Source organism: Mastigoproctus giganteus, chromosome 8 (assembly GCF_048544385.1).
Source record: "Mastigoproctus giganteus isolate SK-2022 chromosome 8, ASM4854438v1, whole genome shotgun sequence".
NCBI lineage: Eukaryota > Metazoa > Arthropoda > Arachnida > Uropygi > Thelyphonidae > Mastigoproctus > Mastigoproctus giganteus.
The window spans coordinates 4,351,974-4,371,849 of record NC_143582.1 but is presented as its reverse complement, the minus strand read 5'-3'; positions in this window follow the sequence as shown (position 1 = coordinate 4,371,849).

The window sequence follows — 19,876 nt, the reverse complement described above, 5'->3', positions numbered from 1 at the left end:
TAGACAGCATCATCATCATCAGCAATTTCAATCCACTGCAGGACGAAGGCTTCTCCAACAACTTTCCAGTTCCTTCTATTTTGTGCAATTGCCATCAATTTACTACTCACAAACTCACGAATTTTATCTGTTCATCTCCGTCGTTGTCTTCCAGGTTTTCTTCTAGCTCCTCTTGGGTACCATTCTGATATTTTCTTAGTCCATCTGTCATGTCTTCGAGCTATGTATCCTGCCCAAGACCATTTTAGTTCTTTACTTTTGATAAAAATGTCCTTTACTTGAGTTTGCTGCCTAATCCATGTGTTTCTCTTCTTATCTAACAGTCTGATTCCCAATATAATTCGTTCCATTCTTCGCTGTGTAGTTCTCAGCTTCTCTTCCATTCTTTTGGTGAGTGCCCAAGTTTCACTTCCATAAGTCATGGTGGGGAGTATACAGTGGTTCATTATTTTACGTTTCAAACTGGGATATTGCTCTTCAGTATGTGACTATATTTCCTGAATGCTATCCATCCAAAATTTATTCTTCTCTTGACTTCCAGCCATTTATCATTATTACAGCTAATAACTTGTCCCAGATAAGTATATGATTCCACCTTTTCAATTACTGCTCCTTCAATCATTATTTCCCTTTCCGTGTCATACTTGTTCATCATTACTTTTGTTTTAGCCATATTCATCTTTAGTCCAAAATCCTTACTAACTGTGCATAACTGATTAAGATTTTCCTCTAATTCTTTTGGCTCACGACCACAATGTCTTCTGCAAACCGTAAATGGTTTAGGTACTCTCCATTCACATTGATTCCTTTCTGCGCTAGTCGGGGTTTAGAGCGGAACAGGCATTCTGTGTGTTATCAGACAGTCTAAAACACTGATGGATCCAATATCTCTCTATTTCAGAAGATTTAGGAGAAGTCCGGTTGGCCTTCTTCCCTAAAATCCACTCATGCACATCTTTTCGATGGTAAGTCCTGTTACGTCACTTAGGTGGCAACGAACGTGTAGAGTGGTTCTCTTCAAGACGCCTGGTCAGCGTAAAGGGGAAAACACCAAACCCTCCAGCATATGACAGCACGACGAAACAAATGGCCTTCAGTCCCCAGCAGCTTTCACTCCCCCTCTTACGGCAGCGAGAGGATCAGAGTGGAAGCAGAGGGTGCTAAGAATCTCTGGGTACCACCAACCTGCCATGAACGGAAACCGAACCTGGCCTGTTACAACGTAAGATCGCTCATCGGTGAAGACAGGATATTAGAGCTGGAAAAGGAATTAGAAAATGTGAATTGGAATATCATCGGTTTGGCTGAAACAAGAAGAAAGGAAATGAATCACTTATACGTTTATCAAGTGGAAATCTGCTGTACATCAATGGAAACAGTGAAAGGAGCGAAGGTGGAGTTGGGTTTCTGGTCCATAAAGATATAAAAACCAACATTTTGGAATTCAAAAGTACATCACCAAGGGTGTCAAGACTAATACTCAAGATTTCTAAGAGGTACAAGCTAAAGGTTTTAATGATTTATGCGCCAACATCGAGCCATGATGATGAAGAGGTTGCAGAAATGTACACCGAAATTGAGAGTCTTCTAAATGAGCAGAAAACCCACTACACTATTATTATGGGGGACTTCAATTCTAGGGTTGGAAAAAGACAAAACAGCGTAGAAAGGGAAACTATAGGAAATTTTGGAATTGGTGAAAGAAATAAAAGAGGTGAAAGACTTGTGGAATTTGCAGAATCTCGAGGAATGTCAGTAATGAACACTTTTTTCAAGAAAAGGGTGAACAGAAAGTGGACATGGAAGAGTTCAAATGGATTAACAACTAATGAAATCGACTTCATCCTCACTAACAGATGATATATCGTGAATGATGTTACCATCCTGAATAAGGTAAATGTTGGAAGTGATTACAGAACGGTAAGATGCGCACTTGATATAGATGTAAGAAAAGAAAGGAAAAAAAACTGACTCAAGTAAATAATACAAAGGTCTTTGAGATAACAGAAGAGGAGAAAAAGCAGTATGTACTGGAACTTAAGAACAAGTTTGAGCTTCTGCAGACTGCTCAGGACCAAGATATCGACGAGGAATATTACAACTTTCTGAAAGTTATAAAGCCCAAGAAACCTATAGGGAAAAAGAAATCCAAAGAAGAAAAAATTAGTCAAGAAACACTTGTCGTGATGAACCGAAGACGACAAATGAAAAGCAAGAAAAACACTGCCAGGGAGAAAATTGAGTATACTGAGTTATGCAAAGCCATTATAAGCCACTCCAAGAGAGGACATAAGAAGAATTAATACAAGGAAAGTAGAACAAGCATTAAGGGAAAACAAAGGATTTAAATCAGCAGCCATGAGCTGCTGATTTAAATGATACTAAAACTGAAACAGATGATACTAAAACTGAAGAATAGAGATGGTGTACTTATAAATAGCAGAGAAGGCGTAATTCAAATAGCAGAAGACTACTATAGAGAATTATACAAGGAGCGAGGGAATGATGTCAGCAGTGGGGAAGATGGATTGCAAAGTAGCAACACATACGACATACCCGATATTCTTCCTGATGAGGTAGAACATGCATTGAAGAAAATGAAGAATCGGAAAGCCCCGGGGGAAGATGATGTTACTGTAGAGTTGTTAAAATTGGGAGGAAGAGACATAACACAAAAACTGGCAAGGCTCTTTTCTCACACCAATTCTAATGCACAAAGTGCATTAGAAAAGGTGTGACGCCTAAGCAGTGGAATAATGCAATCATAGTTTCATGCAATCACAAGGGTCATTACTAACAGATTAGAAAGAATACTTGATGAAAATCAACCGAAAGAGCAAGCTGGCTTTAGGACAGGATTCTCAACTATGGATCACCTTCACGTAATGTCACGGCTAATGGAGAAAGCAAATGAATATAAAACACCATTATGCCTTCATTTGGGGATTATGAAAAGGCATTTGACTCCATACACCATAAGGCAATGTTTCAGGGGGCAGTGGAAAGGCAAGGCATGGATACCCCATATATTATGATTTTGAAGAAAATATATGAGTGTGCTACATCCTTTATTAGACTAGACAAAGACAGTAGCAAATTTAAAATCGAGAAAGGAGTTCGACAAGGAGACACAATATCTCCGAAGCTGTTTACTGCTGCCCTTGAGGAAGCTTTCAGAAGATTAGACTGGGCGCAGCATCAATATAATACCCCCAATTTGGAGGTATGTGGGAAAGACCGGAGTTCGAGTCCCATTGAGGATGGGAGAAATTTTTATGGGCTTTTTCAACAACGTGGCTGAGTTAATGGGTCTCAGGAAAGTAGTAGTAGGGTTTTTCCTCCAGAAAACTTAATTTGCAATTTAGAGACAGTATATACGAAGCAATACGGCCTTAGTCACTGATGGTCCTAAACCTGTACTGCAGGGAACACTGTGCTACTCTGATTGCCAAAACCTTCCGTGATAGTATGGTAGTTTCGCCAATTAAAACCAATAGCAACAGCAGTATTCAGATAATGAATTTATTTTTTGCAGTTTCTGCAGAGATAAATTTCTTTCTGCTTTTTTTTGTGGATATTATATAGATGCAAGTGAAGCATGACGTCTTTGGTGGTCCGAATTTTGGGTATATATGAAGCCTAATTTAGAATGCCTATAGGCGATTATGACAAGTTGAGGACATCGTATTTCTGCTGTGAAAGTTGCAGGCCAACGTTTGTGGTAGTTTTGAGAAGAGTCCAGATTTGGATAACCAATCTAATGAACAGGATAAGTGGGATTAAACCTCAGAAGCCTGTTCAAGTAAAACGCCACATTTATCTAATTAGCAAGAATTGCATGACTTAATTAGGGACTTGGGTCTAAGTAAATTCAATGCAGAGCTCTTGACATACTGCTTAAAAAAGGGGAATCTAACAAATAGATTCCAAGTGCCTAGTCTCCAGACGCTGCAATTTGCAGAACTTAAGCCTTTCTTCGTAAGAGCACCCCTTTGTTCTCCTCACCAGTCTTGTTGCCCTTCTCTGTACTCATTCTAGCAACTCTACATCTTTCCCAAAATGAGACTTCCAGATCTGTGCGCAGTACTGAAGCTGTGGCCTGACCATTGCCTTATACATTGATTTTTATGAAGAAATTCGTATTTTCATAATTTAGAAGAGTGATGTATGTTCATAGGCAATTCAAGTAAAAGTTTAAAGCTGCGTTGCTTCATAATTGGAACACATCCATCGATTCCTCATTATGTTCCAACATGCATGGGCTCGATTCATTCCTTCAGGATTTCTTTGTCTTATAAAGACGCTGGATTCCTTCTGGTTTGCAAGTTAGTTTGCGTTTTCTATTTAAAAACGCATCTGAGTTTCTCTACAAATATCAATCGTAGAATTATCTGTTGGAAAGTAGTTGTTAGAACAATCAATAGGTGGCGCCACAACGCACACAATATTTCCCCACTTGAAATATTGGAAAACTTCGTTCAGATTGTATTCTACCGCAAATTTCAGTGTTTATGGCTCAAAATAATTAAACACCAAACTCATTTCAGTAGATTGGGACTTTCTTGTAGACAGTTCCCTAGACCCAAACAAGTTGGAGCTGTCATCTTCAAGAAATATCCTTTTTTTTAATTATGATGCCAATTCGGAACCATTTTTTTGATAAAAAGGAAACAAGTATTATCCATATTTGCAATAATCTTCAGAAGGTCCCTGGCTTTCAGAGACATTGTGAAGATTATTTTGGAATGTCTTTGAAAGCCAGAAGAAGACAATTTGAACTCACGAGACAATAGAATTCCATTCAAATTACGGAGTTGTATTTTATTTGTGGATTTGTCATGTTTATGTAGGCTTTGAAGGTAAACATTAAGCAAAAGCCTTGTCTATGGCTTTTGCTTAATGTTTTTTGAATTTGTGCCCCCCTCATGTCCACCTTCTGCCGTTCAAGTTGTATGCAGATGACTGAATTTGGGATAAAAGGAATGCACATTGTACTGCAGTAAGGCTATCCTTAGTCTGGAGAATAGGCACCTGTTAGGTGATCTGATTGAGGTGTTTAAGGCTTTGAATGGATTTAAGTAACCCCAGTGCTAATGGAATTCTACCACTTTCTCAGACACACACAAAAGGGGGGCACAAATTCAAATTGAGAAAAGACAATTGTAGAATAGATGTGCTGAAATTTGTCTTTAGCCAACGGATGGTTGATTACTAGAACGAATTCCACCTGTTGTTGTGGAAGTTGATAGCTTAAATAAATTTAAATAAATTGAAGGAAGAACTGGAAAAACTATTGGAGGGAATGAAATGGTAAAATGGGAAGCGTCCAATTCTTTTCGGCAGAGAAATTTTAGCGACTTAGAAAGGAGGAATGCATAAATTTATAAAAAGGAATTTAGATGAAAAGATTTTTGAAAAAAGAAAATTTTTGAAAAGAATATAGAAAAATATAGAAAAAAAAGGGAATTTTTAGATTTTAGAAAAACGAATTTTCATCAATGAAAAGAAATCGATCCAGCTAGAAGAGTATGGCCTTGAAAAACGGACTTCAAAGGACTCTCCCCAAAGTATTTTAAATGTATTTTTTTGTCTCCATACTAACGGCCTTTCAGGTAACGTGCTGGTTTGGATCCCTGCCGTGCGGTATATCGCATGGTTCGAATCTTATCACAAAGGAGGAATTTTTATGGGTTAATGCTTGGTTCTGTGGGGGGGATGAAAAAGACGTCTTTAATTTATATACATATTTCTTTACTCTTCTTTAAATTTTATTTTGAATGTGTATAATAATAATTATGCTTTATTAAATATTCCTTATTTGTTCTGTTCCCTTATAACTATAGACCTCTATTTCTTACACCCCTACGTACACATCTGACTTTGCTTTACAGGAGAATTCCAGATTCGAGGGATATTCGTATTCAATTATGTATAATTATGTATGTATATACATAATTATGTATAATTCCCTTCGGAAAGGCTGAGTGTTCAGGAATAACAAACTCACTAATTAATAAACAACAAAGTTTATTTACATATATATACACAACATAATATACAATTGAAAAAAAAAACATGTAATATGCATACAAGGTTAAGTCAAGGATACCTTGCATATATTATTCTTATATTAACAATCGATATGCTATTTTCCTCATTATACTCTGTGTTCTCGCCATTCTGTTACAATACACTGAAGACCAATCTTAACTTTCCTAAAGTCTCTATTTGTTATTAGTCTTTCGGATGAACCAACAATTCTTCACCAACACAAACCCTATATTTAATTATCTATCCTTAAAACATAGTCAAAACTTCTCATATAAAATTTACTATCCTTCTAACATATTATAATGTTTTGAACAACAGTTTAATCTATTACTTATCTTTCGTTTCTCTTGCATTTTACAATAACCTTTTTGAATTAATTAACTCTGTTAGTATATATATAATTTACTTAGGAGATAATTTATCTATCAAGTTACTTCTAGTGCTATCTAGAAGTAACTTGATAGATAGATAACTTAATGTTTTTCATTAATTAATCACTATACTGTTTCACCAACAGTCCTTGTTAACTTACAGTACTTAATAATATCTCACCTACTTCTATCTTTTTTCTTTCCTTTCCGTGGAGGTTACAAGCTTTCCTGGCTCTCAGGGTACCTTCTGGGGATCTCTTTCATCAGCTACACCTGAATTTGCTACAGATGATTTTTAGGAACTCTTTGCTGCACTGGGACTGGCGTTCTTTCTCCACCTTATTCGGGCTACCATCCATTCGCTGCTTCCTTCCTTCTCATCGAGCTACTAATTTCGCATTTTCGCTCCTTTCTCTCGAGCTACTGATTCTGCGGATTTCGCTCCCTTTCTCTCCACTTTATTAAAACTTATCACAAGGAAAAACTCATAGGGAGCTACCATCTTTTTTCCGCTCCACCTATTAAGAACTTTTTTGAGAAGAAAACTTCCCCAGGGCGCTACCCAGCTCTTTTCCCACCACGACCAAACACTCCACTGTTAACTGACACATATTTCCTACCACAACAGAACCCTCAACTGTCCATGTTACTAACTCATTTTACTTATCTCGACGAAAATCTCGACTGCTGTGTCCGCTGACTATTTCATATTCCCTAGCACCAACAAAAACTCAACTTACAATCCCACTAACCCATTTTCCTAAACACCCATAAGATCTCAACTATGGGTCTCTCTATCTCATTTTCTCAAGCACCGACAAGAATCTCAACTTCGTCTCCTTCCTAACTCATTTCCATAAACACCCACATAACTCAACTCGAGGATCTGTGTCTGTCTTCCCCTGTTCACTCACTTTTCGTTCATCTCCTTTTCTGTACCGCATACATATGTCATATCCGCCCTAGTTTTCAGTTTAACCAATCTTACTCATTTTATCAACTTTCTCTCTCTTCTTATTTGCTCATTTTATTTTCTCAAGCTGATTCCTTGTTGCTCGATCTAACTTCTTGTTTTAAGAAGTTTGTAAACTTTCTCAGGCTGTCAGTACCTTTGAAGTCAGCCACTTATAGTTATATTTTAGCAGACTAATTTCCCACGATCCACTTGCCATCACCGACAGCCAGACAGACTTGAATCTAATTGCCAGCATTTCTTCCGTATTCACTACCTTGTCTTTCATTCAGATGTCACTGATTAAAGAAATGTCCCGACAGCACATGGTCCACCGCGCCATTGTTTTCCAGAGTTAACACCTTCTACTAATAGCCGTTGCTACAGGTTTCTATTGTTCTGGTTTGCCTGTGTGAGCTGAGAGTCGAGTGTCCCTAGCTTGCTAATAGCTTTTCACTTACCGCTCCCCTTGTATAGACGTTGTCTAATTTAATCCCTTGGCTGACCTTAGTAATATTCTTGACGTATGGTTTCGCTCCCCCATATTGTCATATTATAAGTTTTACTTTAAATAAATCTCACTCCTCCACAAAATATTATATTTGTAAGATTTTACATCTTACAGTTCCTTCACCCACCTGGTAACTCAGGTTTTTAGGAAGCAAACAAGGCAAAAGGACAACACAATATACGGAATTGACAGGAATTATATACAGACGCCTGATGACCTTGGTTGCTTGGTGCAAAAATAAACACCCTTTTAACTTCTGTGAAAATGTCTCACTGGTCCAGAACGCTTTCCATGTAGAAGTCAGACTTCAATTCCGGCCCCTACACCTTCTCCAGAGAAGCCTATTGATGTAGATATATTCATAACGTTTTAGCTTTAATATGATTCTCTGATTTCAATGTTAGACATAATAATTTTTTCTTTAATTGAAGGCATCTCTTTTAACCGAAAAGACTAATCGAACCATCTGATTCCCTCCGAAGCTTCCCTCAGGAGAGCTGGCGCTCGATGGAATCAGTCTGATCCGGTAAAGCGAATGATTAAACAAACATGGGTCTGTGCCAAAAAACTGTTACATCATAGAGGGAATGGAATTGAGATTACGGAAGAAAACAAAACATTTGACACTCACCTGAGACCCACTGACTCAATCACGTTGTGAAAATTGCCCATAAAAATCCTGGCATCATTGAAGACATTCGCGCTCAGATCTTTTCCAACCGATGTGTTTTTCAACCATGGGCAGCTATAAGTTTATCCATGTGGAGATGAAGTATTAATTAGCGGTCGTCCTGGCATCTTAGTTTGCATCACTACATAGATAACATGATTCTCAAAATGACGTTTGAACAAGAATTAGAATTAGAATTATTAGAATTATTCAAAATAGACGCACTTCAATAACAACAGATGGAAGTTTGTTCCAGCAAACCCGCTGGCTAAAGGCAAATTTCTGCACATCTGTCCTGCAACCATCCTTCCTCAATTTGAATTTCTGCCCACTCATATGCGCATTTTGAGCAAGAGGAAGGATGCCATCATTAATGATACAATATAACATATTGTATCATTGTGTAATTATCCCATTGCAATGGAATAATTACCTCCTCATCCCTGCTAGCAAACGTCTTGTATATCATTGAGACAAAATCCCATGAGCTGTCATGGTATCCTGTCTGCTCTGCTCACAGAACTTTACATCTGATTGCGCAATTACACAAGGTCTGTTTTCAATTTCACTATCCCGAGTGCGTTATCACACACTTTGATAAGTTATTGTGGATTACTTCTACCCATGTACAGAACCTTGAATTTTTACATGTTAAACTTCATCTGCCATTTCTCAGCCCATCTGCCTAATTTTTCTAGATCTTTTTTGCAATAGCCTATTTTGATTACTGTTATTAACTACCCTACCAACCTTTGAGCCATCTGAAAACTTAGATATTAAGCTTGCTATACCTTCATCAGCACCATTAACAAATATTGGAAACAAAAATGGACCAAGCACTGAACCCTGGGGGAGTGTAGCTCCAATGATAACATTTGTCCAAAAAAAGCAGCGTCCATTGATGGTCACTCTCTGTCTTCTACCACTCAACCATCCCTTTATCCAGAGTAGTAACTTGCCCTTAACGTCACACTGCTCCAATTTGTACAGCAGTCTTTTACGAGGGTATTTGAAAAGTTCATGACCTAACCACGAATTCCCATTCCATGGTTAAGATGACCCACGCTGGGGGGGGGGGGGGGAAGTCACCTACCAGGGCTCCACTGTCAGCACGATGGGTCCCAAAGTTGTTGACAGCAGATCAAAAATCAAAAATGCACAAGACTTGTCAAGTGCAGCGAACATTTGCATCGTTTTCAAGCAAATCGAGTAAAATCCTTGCAAAGATTGTGATCATGGATGAGACGTGGGTCCATCACTTTCGGCCAGGGCAAGACATTCCTGGAAACCCAAGAGAAAAGTTTCTTCGCAGCTAGAATAAAAGCATTGGAGCATCGGTGGTGAAAGCGTATTGACTTCAACGGGGACTATGTTGAAAAGTAATTTGTTACTGGGCTTCTCAAATAAACCGTTCATACTCAGGCCACGAGCTTTTCCAATGCCCTTTGTCTCTGCAACAATATCAGAAGCTTTTCTGAATTGCAGCTTCATGAGGAAAAATGCCATTTGGGCAGACTTTGATGATGGGTTGATGGATAGTTAGATATCGTTAAGGTACTCTTGACATTTGTTGCAACATTTATTAAATCCAGGTAGATTTACTTAATCTAGGTTGCATCTTTTGAGATTTGTACATTTTGGAACATTTTTTTAAGATTTTTACAATATATTTTAGTATGTTTTCATAACACTAGATGGTGCAAGCATCAATCGTGGTTAAGATTTTGTACATGCGTTCAAATCCCATAATAAGGAGAAGAAATCTTAGGTTTTCTTTTTTCTTCTTTTTTTCACGCCTCAGTTGAGTTAGACAGTCTCAGGATAATTACTAACTCATTTCTGAATCGATTAAAAGAATATATCGATATTATCACTGTTTATAAGGAATTGTCTTTTAACAGTTTCACGTTTCATATTTCTGCTACGAGATGGCGCCACTATAGGAAGATCAATTACAGTGTAATGTATGTCATAATAAGTCTAGGGATTTGTTGACGCCAATAATAATAATAATAATTAGCATTTATAATCGTTGCTGTTTATGATAATAAACATCTTTGTAATTAACTTCTTCAGTGCCTTGATTGGAATGGCTCTTTATATTATGAAATAACTTCATGAATTTTGTATTCAAAGATTTTTAAAAGTTAATATAATAATAAAACATTATATTTATTTTTATATTTATATTATATTATTTTTATTTTTTTTATATATTATAAACATTAAATAATTAATGCTCAATAGCCAGGACAAAGAGACTAGTCACAAAGAAATATAAAATAGTCATACAGAATAGGTTAATTTTCTTCATGGATCAGTAGCCCCACAAGGTTCGGTATTGGGCTCCTTATTTTTCTAAAATTAAATTTTCCTAATGGTGGTGTTTTCTTGAAATCGACAGTACGAGAAATACATATATTACGAAGAGAGGCTCTTCGGAATACTGAGATTCACAGAGGATTTACTGTACGCGATTACTCGACTTCATTCAATTATCCAGAGGTATGGAATCATCTCGATGGAAATGGTGTCGTTAATGTTGTAATAGGGTTTTAGGAGCATCAGTGACAATGGTCTACCGTGGTGCCAGCAGTAATGGGCCTGGCGTGTTCAACTGGCACACGTTGAGACCTCTGGTACGTCTAGACGAATCTCTGAAAGGTTCAGGTTACGTGTCCATTCTTGCAGACCATCTGCATACCTTCATGGTCATCGTGCACCCACAGGGAAATGGACTCATCTAGCAGGACAATGCGCCTCTCCACAGAGCCGTGGTGACTAGAATATGGTTCGAAGAGCATTTACCAGCATGGAACGACCTCCCCGTTCACCAGACATGAACCCTGTGGAGCGTCTTTGTAATGTTGTAGAAAGGTCCTTTCGAAGTTTGGATCTTCCACCCAGGAATGCGACGGAATTATGGACAGCGATGCAGCAACCATGGATGGAAATACCCGTGGAACGCTTTCGTGAACTAGTGGACTCAATGCCTCGCCATGTGACTGTTCTCCGGGCGAAAGGTGGGCCTAGCCGTTACTAGGTAGGTATCCCACGATGTCTGTCCACTCAGTGTATACTGTATGTAAAATTGCGTGTGTTCTGAGGTCGATTTTCTGTTTGATAGACGAAAAACCAGCGTTTTCGGGAGAATCAACCATGCTATCTTCTCTTGAGACCAACTAACTCAGCCTTGTGAAAAACACCCATGAAATTCCTCAGACGGGACTCAAACTCAGGTCTTTTCCACTGTGGGTAGGGCAGTTATCCTACCACCTGTGCTACCCACGAGGGCAAGGGGTTCTGTAAGTGTCTGCCATGGGACAGACTGAGCAATGAGAAAATGCTGGCAGAAGAGGACATTCCACTACTGGGCCCACAGGTGTCTTTGCCTGCTTTTTCCAAAAAAATATAAAGGCAGCATTGGAGACAATCATTAAAATCTTCAGCAGAATTTGGTACGTTCCATTGAAAATGTTGAAATGATTTTTATAGGATGGAGACTTCTTATTAAAGTGAAAAATTATTTCATTTTCTCTTTTTGATCGTTTAGTGTGTGCAGTGAACCAGAACTAACTGATGCGCAATAATTTCTGCAGGGCGACACAATATAGGGGATGTTAAATTGAAACGTGTATTTTGTGGAGCGTACAGTTGTCCGAAGTGACTGCATTGTGTGTGGATGGTTTCCATGGTGATGGAACGGACGGATGCTTAAGAGCGGTAACCCTGGTGACAGATCACGCAACGAAAAATGCGTAAATTGCATTTCTGGCTGCGAAGAGAGAGCTGGTTGTCCTCGCTTGTATAGAACCATACGTGAGATTGAGCTTTGGTATAGTTTTGGAATAGTTGTGGATGGGATGTTTCCTTAGGATTACATAATGGAAGGGTGGGCGAGTTTAATAACTGTAGTCATCACAGAAATAACACGCAAAGTTTAATTAAATCTCTTAATGCATTTGTTAACTGTAATCTTCTTTTGAATGCGTTTTCAGAGGACATCAGTATTTCTTTTTAATTAAGAAGTTATAAAGTAAAGAAGAAAAATAATTGGTTAGAAAGGAAATATTAAACCCAATTGCAATGCTTTTTAGTTAGATACTGAAAACTAAACTAGAGAAGAAAGGATTTCGAAGGAACAGTGCGGATTTACAGCTGGACGGTCCTGTATTGACCATTTAATCACGGTTAAGCAGATTCTAGAAAAATGTCAAGCGACTGGACAGGACATAGGATTAGTGTTTATTGACTTGGAAAAATCTTATGATAGTTTCCCAAGAGAGGTGCTGTGGAGTGTCATGGAAAAAACATCAAATGGCTTGTACAGGAGCCCTGTTTATCCCCCACATTATTCAATTGTACCTTGAAGTGGCTCTGGAGGCTTGGTCCCAAAGATGCAGACCAATGGGATTAGGTGTGGATCAAAACATCTACCTTTCAAATCTTTTGTTCGCAGATGACCAGGTGCTGATTGCGAAGGACGCGGAGGATGCTGACTATATGTGCAGAAAGCTATTGGAACAATATAGAGAATGGGGTTTGACAATAAATTTCAACAAGATGGAATATTCAACAGGGGACATTTTGAGTTCAAATGGAGCACAGATAAAGAATGTGAATTAAATATCTAGGAGCTATTGTGAAGATGGATGGTTTGTCTGAAGATGGGATCACAAGAACAATTAATGAGGGAAGAAACGTCTTGGGAATGTTGAATCCAATATTATGAAGCAATACTGTTCCGCAAAAAACCAAACAATTAATATGTAATGCAATATTTCAGAGTATGCTACTACCTATGTGGATCTGGGATCTGGACTATAAAGGGAAGGGAAAGAAAGAAATTGGTAGCTGTCGAGATGGATTTTTGGAGAAGATCAGTAGAGTTAGGAATGAAGACATAAAAAAAAAAGCAATGGACGTACAAATAAACATTGACAAAATAGAACAAAAAAGATTAGAATGGTATGGACATGTTATGAAAATGGGGGAAGAGAGACTACCTAAAAAGCAATGGAATGGATACCCCCAGAAGGAAAAGGAGAGGAAGACCTAGAAGCACATGGGTAGAGGGAGTGAGGGTGGCTATGGAAAAGAGGAGATTGAAGAATGGAGACTGGGAGGACAGAAAAGAGTGGAGGAGCAAAATTAAAATATAAAAAAAATAAACAAAAAATAAAAGTTAAGTCGAGGATAACTGTTGATACAATGGGAAAATCCAAGAATTTTCAGACAACCACAACAGCAACACATTTCTAATCCCATACGAATAGAACAGATGCGATTATGTTTGACTGAGTCCATACTTTGCTAAAATAATACCATAATCTATTTGGGTTGCGCTGTTCAGTGGTTTTGAAATGAATCCCCACAGAGTTGCACATTTATTGAAGGTTTCATGAAATCTGCATTGATGAAACAGTGTTGCAGAGTATACCGAGGTACGGTTCAAAGAGCTCATGATTGATTTTATTCAAGACTGGTAAAATATATTGGTAATAAAGAAGACGTTCGACAGTTGGATGTGACTTGCATTTCCAATCATTTATGTCTGCGATTTTGGTCGGGTTGAAGGCATCTCTGGACATATGTTGTGTTTATGTAAGGCGGCTCCTGAACTTGAAGGCAAATTTGAAGGCATAATGAAACACCTGATTGTAACGAATTTTTGTAATATCATCTACGGGCATCACGCTCGTTGAGCAATGAAGATGGAGGAAATCTGCTTCTCACTGTCCTCTCCAAATATGCCCAAAGTGGCTCAATAACATTTAAGTCTGGTGATTGTGCAGGCCAGGCCATGGGAGATGTTCGGCGTCAACTTCATGTTCCTTAAATCAAGGTTACACACATCTGGCTCTGTATATTGGAGCATTATCTGCTTGGAACATGTTATCGTTTGTGGGAAACAATGCTTGTGGAAAAAATCTGCTTGATCAGGATATGAAGGTAATCAGTGGAAGTAATTCGCCTGTCAGGTTGATGATTGGATCTAAACAATACCAAAATATTGCTGCCCAAACCATTGTTGATTCTCCTCCAAGTTTTGCGGTTGGCACAAGATGGATGATGCGCTTTCTTTGGCATTCGCCAATGTAAACTGTCTCTGATGCTGGAAAATGTGTGAACGATGATTCATCCGAAAATATGACATTTCCAATCATCAAATATTCAGTGTTTGTGCTCCTTACACCATTGCATCCTCTTTCTCCCGTAGATAATTCTTTAAGATGGCGGCCGTTGGACGACTCGAAGCCAGGCAGTCACAGGCGCACATTGGCTTAATGTGTCACGCAGTGTCGACTAAGCACAATGAAAGCAGTTGCAGTTGTCGACCATGGAAGCAGTTTCAGGAGACAGGAACCATTACAAGAAGAGCTGGCCTAGGTCGTCCAAGGGCTACTTCAACCAGAAGAGACCGCTCTCTGTTCCGCTATCATACGCCATACCGATGTCAAGTGACCATATTTTAAGCATCTTGTATCGACTTTTTTAGTGTGACCTTTTTGGTAATTCTTATACAACCCCTATAAATGTCGCTTATACCTGCCCGAAGTTTCTGGCTGTCTCCTCATTTCATCGTTATTCTGTGGTACACCACCATACCAAATTTTGTCCAGCTTCATCGCAAGCTGCACGAGTTACAGAACGTTTTCTACGTGTTCTGTTAATTTTGTTGAGTAGTGTAGAATGCCTTCAGGAGGAGAAGGACTTTCGGAAAGGAAGCTTTTATGATTATGTCGATGTGATTTAGAAACACCCTGTATTTTCTTTCTTTTTCTCTGTGTTTCTGCCCTTCTTTCTACTAAAGTACACCCTATTTTCTTTTAGAATTCGGTTCTTTTTATAATTCTTCTGAATGAAAGTGTCATTGCAGAGGGTGGACAAAGAGAGAGAGAGAGAGAGAGAGAGAGAGAGAGAGAGAGAGAGAGAGAGAGAGAGAGAGAGAGTAAACAGAGTTTACTCAGTCGCGGTAATCCCCTGTGCCAATAGATAAAAGCACTTAATAGCATAGCGGAAAGAAACTTGTGGAATACAATGACCTTTGATTTTACTGAGAAGATGAAGCAATACTTGGACTTAGACGATCCATTATGACAAAAGAAAGTTTATTAATGTCTTTTGTGTAAATATCTTCTTATGTGTCGCCAGTTTCGATAAGGTCGATTTGTTGCATTCGGAGTTGATCTCTCACCACTGGTTGTAGATGTAAAAGGCAGTCTGTAGCGTCACGATGTTGTTCAAGAAGTACCGCAGGATAATACAGAGGTAGTGCTAACGAATCCTTCAGTCTCATTTCCAAGAGAGTTGGATCTGTTTTGACGAAAGTCCAAATTATATTTGAAGTAGTTTGAAACCCGAATTTTGAAGTCATGTCGTATTGCCATTATTTCTCAAGGGAAACTGAAAGTCCATTGGTGGATTGGTGTTTGTTTATTCGAGTTCTGTAATGATGTTCCCTAGGGTGTATCACTAGAAAGAAACATTGGTGATCTAGGTATAATTGGATGGTAGATATACTGGATTATCATACCTGTCTATTCTGTTTATTACCAGGTTATTACGAGTTGTATTCTACATGTCTTCAGGGCATTCCTGTATTGTAACCTTCTGTCTCCTGTACATCACCCAACCCCTAATCCACTGATGAATCTTCCCTATTATTCCAATGTTCTCTAATTTGAACAATAACTTCTCATGAGAAACAGAATCAACATCGCCCTTGTTGCATGCATGAATCAACTTTGACATTATATACAAATTTGTATCTGGATTTTAGAAAAGCTTTTGATTCAGTTAAACACTTAGAATTCAATTTTTGTTGGAACACTCCTTTATTGCGTCTCTAACTATAGATTCCATAATCTTACCAACCACAGAGGTCAAAGTCACTGGTTAATAATTACCGATCACTTCTTCAGTTAATCCCTTATAGAATGGGGAACATGCAGTTCTCCAATGAAAACACGTATAGTATCTTAAGTAGAACACGGTACATGAACGTCAGTTCTGACCATTTTGTCATCAGGAAGGTGATCACTTGGAAAACCCGCCCAGTGTACATCTATACACGGTGAGGTAGACCACAACTGCGCATTAACCGTGGCCAACCTCGACAGTCACTCACTGAATGTCCAAAGCGAGTTTGGATCCATTCAAAAGAACCACGTGCCAGCAAACGGGCATCAGCACAAACACACACAATGATTCTCTTTCACCCAGGAGACAGGACGGCAAATGACGAAGAAAAGAAGAAAGTAGCATAAAGGGAAAGAAGCGTAGTTTGACAAGGGATACTGCTAGACCATATCTTAATCCAGTGCTGCCCAAAGTAGTCCACAAAGAGAAAATGTCTTCAGTCAAAGAGTAGCAGCAAAGTTCTTCAAAAACGGGATCAGCAAGGCAAGAAGTCAACCAGAAGTCACTGGTTGATGACGGTATCACTGTGCAGAGGAAGGATTGAGTTGCGGGGAGTCTTAATAAGGGACGAGCCAGAAAAATGCAGCATCTGTTAAAACTTCCTTCACATGTTCTTTAACAACTAGCAAAATTTTGTACACGATGTCGTTAGGATAACAAACGAGGCAACAGGTTGCATTTTCATTAATCATGTGTTTTCAATTTTATGGCTTGCATTAACATTGAGGTTGAAAGTCGTCATACGATTAAAAGCAGCATTGCAGAAGGCTTGAAAGGCTTGGAAATTATTGGTAGATATGAGTGACTCGTCACATCCAGCAGACACATTTTTAACTGTTGCCTTAATAACCGATCTTGGGTCCTCCTAATTCACAAAGGACGTGAGAAGAGTCTTCAGGTAGCCCACTTCGACAGGAGGCCGTATTACAAAGTCTAAATTGGTAAAGTTTTGCGTTAAGCGAATCATGTCCAGTTAGTATGCAGGAAGTAAACTAACAATTATTACCAAAAGTATCCGGATACCCCTGCGCTCGCTGCTGGCACAGTGGATATCATATCCGGCCTCACCATATCGAGTGGAAAAGTTTTGGATTCTTATCCCAAAATGATGCGAGGAATGCTTATAAGGCGAGACGTTGAGTTTGGCAACCCATCTTTAATTGGTACCTGGAACATTGTTAGGGAGTGACGAATCGCGGTAGATGGTTTTCCGATATGATGGCTGTGTGTTGGGGTCTGGCAGATGCTTGGAGATTGTTATTTGTCAGAGTGTATCGGCCCAACAGACATTTTTGCACATGTTTTTCGTGGTTTGGACTTGGACCATTGTGGGGTTGTCCTTTTTTGTTCCAGCATGACAATGCGCCATGTCTTTTTGAGCAACTGTAGTGAGTTGATTTGAAGACACGGACATGCAAAAATCTTATTGGCCTTTCCGGAGCTTCGACCTTCCTGTCGAACACCTTTAGGGTGTAGTGGAACGTCGGCTTCGGGCAACGCCATCACCATCCCAATGAGTGGTGGAATTCACCTCTGTATTGAAGGAGGAACCAAAATAGAACCATCCTGTTATCGAAATTGGTTCGGAGTCTTCCGACAAGGATACAGTTCATTTTTAAATCGAAAGGGACGATCCGTCATAATAAAAGGATACTCGAAACATGCAGGTGTCCGGTTACTGTTGGCAATACAGTGTAGAATGAAGTTGCGAATCTTGGCTTATACAAATTATATACATTTCAACAGATTAAAAGATTTTTAAACATTTCTTCGGTGACAACACTAATTGTTCCTTGAGTTATAGGGCATTTCAAAGACTACCTTTTCAACCCTTGCCCCCTTTTCATTCCCCTCTCCCTATCTTATGACAGCCGTGTCCTGCTTGAGCGCTGTGAAGAATCGTCCTCCAACATATCTTCGTATCTCAGAGAGACGTTAGGTGTTGTGGCTTTACTGCAATTCCACCAGGGTAACCTTTCTAGGAGCGAAGTAATTTACGACCACAGAATGCCGCGCGCTCTTCAGAGATGCCGGTAATTCATCATACGAGTGCTTGCTAAGAGAGAGAGAGAGAGAGAGAGAGAGAGAGAGAGAGAGAGACGAAGAAATGGCCATAGCCGTGTGGGTAGTACTGCAGTTCACCATTGCAATTTAGCTTCTTCCTCGGTTTTCTTACTTTTCCTGTACTTGAGAAGTTGAGTGTCACATCTTTAATGAGGTTACAGGTTCTGGAAGCGCCATCTGTCACGACAGAATATATATTTTTATTATATTTCATTTGTTTTATAATCCCCTCTTTCCTTTTTGGTTTGATTTCGACATCATTTTAGCAGAACTCTGCAATTTTACACCGATGAGGAAGATCTGTGTAAGTTCTTTTTATTTGTTCTATCTATTCTGTTGTCTTCTTCTATTTATATATATTCTTTATTTATTTTAAGCTAATTTGTATCATGCCATTGCTTTGCTTTAACTTGGTTCTCACAAAACAAACCAATTAAGAATAAATCTAACATTATGGTTCCTCTTTAGACCTGGTTTGCGAATGTTCTCTTTTATTTTTGTACTGAATAATCTCAGAAAACTCCTGAGAGGGAGATCTGGACAAAATTGATTCGCCCTGTGACGAATAACGACTCAAATAAGCGTTGGCATCTCACGCTTTGGAAGCAAGAAAGTCGTAATTTCCTGTCCCGCATCTTGACTACCAGTTCAAATAGGGGCCGAGGACACAAAAGGAGAATAGCAGTCTCTCTTGTATCTATTCACCAAGAGTAAATATTTCACATCGAAGTGAAGGAATGTTTTCTAAAGTTTATAAAGAAATTGTTGGTTATACGCAGGACTGGACAAGCACGATTGCCTGGTTGCCATTGGTGACTAAGAAATGGGACCTGAAAATTAACATTTGGTACGTCAATTGAGGTTGAAATGAGAGCCCTTGATTTAAGATCGCCATGGTTTGTATCTTCCAAAGAATGGCAAGAATTTCGGCAAAGGTACAGTAAGATAGGATAGGGTTGAAAATTTGAAATGAAAAATTGACACGCGTCCCATCGTCTCGCTCTAGTTCGATGTTGTAGTACACATCGAACTAGAGCGAGTGCACAGGCCCACAGCGAGACGATGAGACGCATGTCACGCAAATACAGTGCGCAGGACGCTAATGATATTGGACAGCACGGTCGTGAGGTCGTCCGGAAGCCACTGATGTTCTTAGCAATTCCAGACGCTGTCTAGTTTGGTGCAAGACCTGTCGTTTTTGGACTGTAGACCAATCGTGAGGTGCTTTGGAGTGACCAAGCAAGGTACATGGTCTATCAATCTGATGGTTTTGCCTGGGCGTGACAGATGTTTGGAGAAAGCTACTTGCCGGACTTTATCATCCCAATAAATTT